Source organism: Triticum urartu, chromosome 5A (genome assembly GCF_056163025.1).
Source record: "Triticum urartu cultivar PI428250 chromosome 5A, HENAU_Tu73, whole genome shotgun sequence".
NCBI lineage: Eukaryota > Viridiplantae > Streptophyta > Magnoliopsida > Poales > Poaceae > Triticum > Triticum urartu.
Genome location: NC_141877.1, coordinates 563,483,172 through 563,490,337, shown reverse-complemented (window position 1 = coordinate 563,490,337; position 7,166 = coordinate 563,483,172). Strand labels below are relative to the sequence as shown.

Genomic DNA, 7,166 nt, shown 5'->3' with positions numbered 1-7,166 from the left:
TCCATAGGAATAGCAAATGTTGAAAAAACCATCATCTCTCTAAATGGAATTCTTCAGATGCAGCGACTCCTCCACGTTGGGAAACAATTTTTTGAAATGTCATCTCGTTCCAGTGGGGGTGTATGGTGGAATAATACGATGCGATTGTATTCGGGCTGTACACCGGTTTGGAAAAAAGAAGGAACGATTTTCAGGCCTGAGACCTGGTGGGCAAGCTGGCTCGGATCCCATGCGATTTGTGCGAGCGAGATTGGCGTTGCGCGCGCATAGCGTTAGGAATGGCCATATTCGGGAGATATTCACGGATCTGGGAGCGGTCGTGACCGCGCAGCGCAGTTCCTATTCTACCTCTCCTTCAATGGAGGCTGCTGCGGGCATGAGCGCCGCCAGTGATGGCGGCAGGCGCCCGCTGCGGGTGTTCTTCCTGCCCTTCTTCGCGCGGGGGCACCTCATCCCGATGACCGACCTGGCGTGCCGCATGGCCGCGGCGCGGCCGGCGGAGGTGGAGGCCACGATGGTGGTGACGCCGGCCAACGCGGCGCTGATCGCCACCACGGTCACGCGCGCCGTGGACGCGGGGCACGCGGTGCGCCTGCTCCGCTACCCGTTCCCGGACGTCGGCCTGGAGAGCGGGGTGGAGTGCCTCGGCACCGTCGCCCAACACGACGCCTGGCGGGTGTTCCGCGCCGTCGACCTCTCGCAGCCGATTCACGAGAAGCTGCTCCTGGAGCACCGCCCCGACGCCGTTGTCGCCGATGTGCCCTTCTGGTGGGTCACGGGCATCGCCGCGAAGATGGGCGTCCCGCGCCTCACGTTCCACCCCGTCGGCATCTTCGCGCAACTCGCCATGAACAACCTCTACGCCATCCGCTCTGACATAATCCGGGACGGCGTTGCCGCCCCGTCAGTCATCGTGCCGGGGATGCCAGGGAAGGAGATCGCCATCCCGCCGTCGGAGCTCCCGGAGTTCCTCCTCCAGGACGCTGTTCTTTCTATGGAGTGGGACAACATCAAGGCGGCCCAGCTCGCCGGCTTCGGAGTGATCGTGAACACCTTCGCCGACCTCGAAAAAACATACTGCGACGAGTACAGACGCGTCGACGCGCGCCGCGCCTACTTCGTCGGCCCTGTCAGCCTGCCGTTGGACTCCGCCGTGCACCGGGGCGGCGATGGCAACGTGGACTGTCTAGAGTGGCTATCGACCAAGCCGAGCCGATCGGTGGTGTACGCCTGCTTCGGGAGCTGGGCTTGCTTCTCAGCGCGCCAGATCCGCGAGCTCGCGCTGGGGCTGGAGGCCTCGAACAAGCCATTCTTGTGGGTGGTCCGCTCCGAGGACTCCGACGGCCTGTGGGTGCCGGAGGGATGGGAGCAGCGCGTTGCCGACCGCGGCATGGTCGTCCGAGGGTGGGCACCGCAGCTGGCGGTGCTGGCCCACCCGTCGGTGGGCGCGTTCCTGACGCACTGCGGGTGGAACTCGGTGCTGGAGGCGGCGTCGGCAGGCTTGCCGGTGCTGACGTGGCCGCTGGTGTTCGAGCAGTTCATCAACGAGCGGCTGGTCACCGAGGTGGCGACGTTCGGCGCGCGCTTGTGGGACGGCGGCAAGCGCAACGTGAGAGTGGAGGACGCGAACACCGTGCCAGCAGAGGCGATCGGTCGGGCGGTGGCCGGGTTCATGGAGGGCGGAGAGCGGTGGGATAAGATGAGGGCAAGAGCAGGGGAGCTGGCTGAGAAGGCGCGTGCCGCGGTCAGCGAGAACGGGTCGTCGTGGCGCGATTTACACCGCGTGATCGACGATCTGACTGAGGCTAATGCCTCGAGGGTTCGCAGCAACGGGGACTCATAGTCATAGCCTCACGCTCAGTGTAATTTAGTTTCATGATGATGATGATTTGTTTTTGTTTTCTTTCACTAGGACAAGTGCCTGTTATAAGGGGAGAAAATCATATTAAAAGGAATAGCTATTCTTAGCCTGAAATTGCTACTCTACATTAGATGTGAAATAGTTAATTTACATCTAAATCTACAACCATTACATAGAACTTTCATATTCGTGCTATTTCCTCATGCCGATGGCTCGTGTTTTATCTTTTGTTGTGTTGTCAGCCACGGGCTTTATGTCTTTTTTTACATTAGGTTGTGGGCTATTTTCAACGTTTCTGTGACTGCACGATGGGATGTCTGCGTGGGCCATTGATAACTTGTATGTTTTCTTGGACTGTGCTTTCTTTTAGGCTACTTCTAATGCATTGGTACTTACATGAGGTGCTAAGCACATTAAAACTTTAGCAACTAAAACTCCCAATACATAGGTACTTAACTTGTTAGTGCTAAGCATCTTTCATTTAATGATTTTGCAACTAAAGTTCTTCATGTATTGGTGAGATTCTTTCATTTAAATGTTTTGCCTAAGTTCTCGCGCTTGGTATTGTTTTTTTCTGAGGTCATCACACTCATCTCTCTATTCTTAATTATCTTGTCATATAAGATTTTTTGCCTACATGACAGTCTTAGCATCTGTATAAGGTGAAGCATTGGGAGGGACTTTAGATCTTTGACTCTGGTTCTTTTTTGTGTGTGAAGATGGGAGTCACTGAGAATAGAACAGCGAGGGTTGCAATACACATTTACTCGCGTGAGATTTCTCTATGCCCCATCATATCTATCCATGGCCTATTTGTCTTCTTCGTGCATTCATTCGTTGAAGAATTTGAGAAGATTTTCTTCTCAAGAAAATTAGTTCTTTCTCACAAAAAATAATAATTACTTATGAGCCATATTTTCATCTTCTGAGCCATGTTTTTATATAAAAAACACTTGTGAGTCACCTTGTTTTTCTTCTTCATTTTCTCTATCCGGGCTTCCTTTATTTTTTTCTTTTTCTATCTTTTTATTTTTTTTCATTTTCTTTTGTTTTACCTTTTTCATACTCATGAATAATACTTTTTTGAGTATTTTTTATATAATTTGAAAAAATCAAGTTCTTGAACACCTTTTAAATTTCTGATTTTTTTATATGGAATGGTGTCTCATCCAAATTGCCACCGTTCGATTTAGTTTTTATAATTTTCGTGCAAGCGCTCAACCCCCCGCCTCGCTGGTCACCAATTTTTTTGTCGTGCATCCTTTTGTCGGCTTGTTTGGTTTCACTTTTATTGGCCCATTAGCGCGGTGTGCTGGTGGCAGCCCGTTTCGCTGTGTCGTTTCTAGGCCATGACGAAAAATTCGAAGAGACAAGAAAAGACGAGCTATATCACGGTTGGTGCCTTCTCCGTTCATTTTGACAAATGTCTCTTGTTACTTTTAAACTTCATCAAGATGTAATTTAGTAATGTCTTATCTACGTTGTATCTTGATGCTCTAATTTTCGCGCAAACTCTTGATCTTGCGTCGTCAGCCGATGTATTCCCGTGTCGCCTTGTTCTGTTTTGTTCACTTGTTGAGGCATTCACGTTGCACTTGTGTTTTTTTGTCTAGCATTTTTATGTCCACGCTCTTGCGGGCCATTTCTGTGGCATGCGTTGTAGAAGTGGAAGAGACAAGCTATATTACTTGTCGTTGCCTATTTCTATTCCCTTTTCAAGTCCTGTGTCAAAGTGACATGCTCTATGAAAGAGACATGATCTTACTTGTGCTCGATTCGCATCTGGTTCGACCCATTTTTGCCTTGTTGGCAAACCTGCCCTCGACATGTAACTGGGCCCATCCTTTTTTGTCCTAGTTGCAACTCCACTACTATTATGCAAATGTTTTTGTCCTGACTAGGACCAGTCCATTTTTTCCCATTTGTAAATTCACCCTCGACACGCTACTAAAGGCGAATTTTCCTCCTAGTTGCAACTCCACGCCCAACATGCAACTGGGGCCCCCGCCTTTTTGTCTCATTTGAAAGTCTGCCCTTGTTACCCAACTAGGCCCGAACCACATTTATATCCTAGTCACAAATCCACCCTCTACACGTAACCGGTGTCCAATCATTTTTGTCCAGTTGCAACTACACCCCCGACATGCAACTATGGGGCGTCCTTTTCTTGTCACAGTTGCAAGTTCACCCTTAATACATAACTGCGTCTAACTTTTTTTTTGTCTGAATTGCAAGTCCACCCTCCACAGGCAAGGGGAGGCGCGACCCATTTTTGTCCCGAGTTGTAACTCCACCCCTGACATGAAATTGAGATGCCCGCCTTTTTTTTCTTAGTTGCAAGTCCACCCTCGATATGCAATTGGGTCGACCCATTTTTGTCCCATTTGCAAGTTAACACTTGACTCACATCGTTAGGGTTTCTGGCAGTGGCTATGTCAAATGAACTCGGTGGCTCCAGGTAGAAAGAATTGGTGCGGCCGAGTTTGAAATTGGGGTTTGGACATATTTTGATGTAGAAAGTAGCTGAGGGGTTTGAAGCAATATTACTAAGCACTTTGAGCAAGTAGACCATTAAGCAACATCTCATCCCCTTTAATACTATTGGCTTTCCTATGGACTCAATGTGATCTTGGATCACTTAAATAGAAATGAAGGATCTTGAGCTTTTGCCAATCTTTGTCCTTAGCATTTTGAAGGGTCCACATCTCTATTCCATGCCATGCCAATCACCGAACATCCTGAAATATTTATCTTGAACGGATATTAGTTCAATGGGCTATATATGTTGTTATGAATTACCAAAATCACCCGGGGATTAGTTGCACTTTCAGTACCTTTACGGAAATCACATTAGGAGAAGCTACAAAACTCCTTGATAATATTATGACAAATTATTCTCAATGGCACACTGAAAGAGCTCCGACTAGTAAAAAGGTAAACTCTGTCGAAAAAATTAATACTTTGAGTGATAAAATGGAAGCTCTTATGAAAATGGTTGCTAGTAAAAGTGCCCATGTTGATCCTAATGATGTGCCATTACCTAATTTGATCGAGCAAAATAATGATTCCATTGATGTGAATTTTATCTCTAGAAATAATTTCAACAACAACGTTTATAGGGGTAATTTCAATGCCAAACCGTTTCCCAGAAATTCCTCTAATAATTATGGTAATTCCTATAATAATAATAGGATACTATCTGATCTTTGAAATAATATTAAATCAGATAAAGCGGCAAAACTCCCCATGTTTGTCTCCAAAATACCGGAATTTGGACGTCCGGACAGCTTCGCGGACTAATACAGATTCCCATTGGACGGCCGGACATATACCGATGTTTTGCGGGTCTTCCTGGAAAATACCCTTACCTACATAGTGTGCTTGATGATTTTGTTCTACGTCAAAGTACTCAAAGGATGCCCCAACAGCATGGCTAGATATGGTAAAGTGTTTGAAAGCTGACTCGTGCTCACCTTGGTATAGCCAGATTTTTCAATTATTGCTTCATTGTGTTTTGGTTAATGTAGCCTGGCATGTTTTCTCGTTCTATTTGTTGTTTAAATTCTATTTTTGTCTATTATCTACGGGGCAATTTTTTAATTTCTGTCTTCTCATCGCATTGTTCTTATAATATAAAAATGACACGTATGTTGGTGCATGTTTGAAAAAAATTTATACCATACACTAGTTGTCATATAATTGTGCGCTCTACTCTTGTCTTGGATTACATATCCATTTAGTCCGCTCTCAGCTATTGCACACATTGCCTGGCAGAGACGTGGTTACAAAGTGAATTGTCTTTTTTGTAGTAGATGTCGAACCTACTGCTCAGTTGGGGTTGTACCAGGGGTATGCCGGAAAACAAAAATTGAGCCCACCATGCCGACCTCAGGGCCTAGCAGGCCACCCTGCGGCCCAGGTTGTTCAGTATGCTGATAGGTTAGCTTTTAAAAGAACTCTCAACTTCGAGAGCAATGCGACAACTCAAGATCCAGTTGGACTCTTAGGTCAGTCGGATCGTAGTAGGACTCTTGTAACCACAAGCCTCACTTGAAGGAAATATGCCCTAGAGGCAATAATAAAGTTATTATTTATTTTCTTATATCATGATAAATGTTTATTATTCATGCTAGAATTGTATTAACCGGAAACTTAGTACATGTGTGAATACATAGACACACAGAGTGTCACTAGCATGCCTCTACTTGACTAGCTCGTTGAATCAAAGATGGTTAAGTTTCCTAGCCATAGACATGAGTTGTCATTTGATTAACGTGTTCACATCATTGGAGAATGATGTGATTGACTTGAACCATTCCATTAGCTTAGCACGATGATCGTTTGGTTTGTTGCTACTGCTTTCTTCATGACTTATACATGTTCCTCTGACTATGAGATTATGCAACTCCCGAATACCGGAGAAGCACTTTGTGTGCTACCAAACGTCACAACGTAATTGGGTGATTATAAAGGTGCTCTACAAGTGTCTCCGATGGTACTTGTTGAGTTGGCTAGATCGAGATTAGGATTTGTCACTCTGATTGTCGCAGAGGTATCTCTGGGCCCTGATAACCCACAAGTATAGGGGATCGCAACAGCTTTCGAGGGTAGAGTATTCAACCCAAATTTATTGATTCGACACAAGGGGAGCCAAAGAATATTCTCAAGTATTAGCAGCTGAGTTGTCAATTCAACCACACCTGGAAACTTAGTATCTGCAGCAAAGTATTTAGTAGCAAAGTAATATGATAGTAGTGGTAACGGCAACAAAAGCAAAGACAACAAAAGTAATGTTTTTGGTATTTTGTAGTGATTGTAACAGTAGTAGCGGAAAAGTAAATAAGCGTAAACCAGTATATGGAAAACTCGTAGGCACCGGATTAGTGATGGATAATTATGCCGGATGCGGTTCATCATGTAACAGTCATAACATAGGGGGACACAGAACTAGCTCCAATTCATCAATGTAATGTAGGCATGTATTCCGTATATAGTCATACGTGCTTATGAAAAAGAACTTGCATGACATCTTTTGTCCTACCCTCCCGTGGCAGCGGGGTCCTATTGGAAACTTAGGGATATTAAGGCCTCCTTTTAATAGACAACCGAAACAAAGCATTAGCACATAGTGAATACATGAACTCCTCAAACTACGGTCATCACCGGGAGTGGTCCCGATTATTGTCACTTCGGGGTTGCCGTATCATAACACATAGTAGGTGACTATAGACTTGCAAGATAGGATCTAGAACTCTCATATATTGATGAAAACATAATAGGTTCAGATCTGAAATCATGGCACCCA

General features: G+C 45.8%; 1 pseudogene; it reads left to right on the top strand.

Moving 5' to 3' along the window:
• The first annotated feature begins 318 nt into the window (after positions 1-318).
• On the top strand, positions 319-1,963 carry LOC125505966 (putative UDP-glucosyl transferase 73B6 pseudogene; annotated as a pseudogene).
• The last annotated feature ends 5,203 nt before the right edge of the window (positions 1,964-7,166 follow it).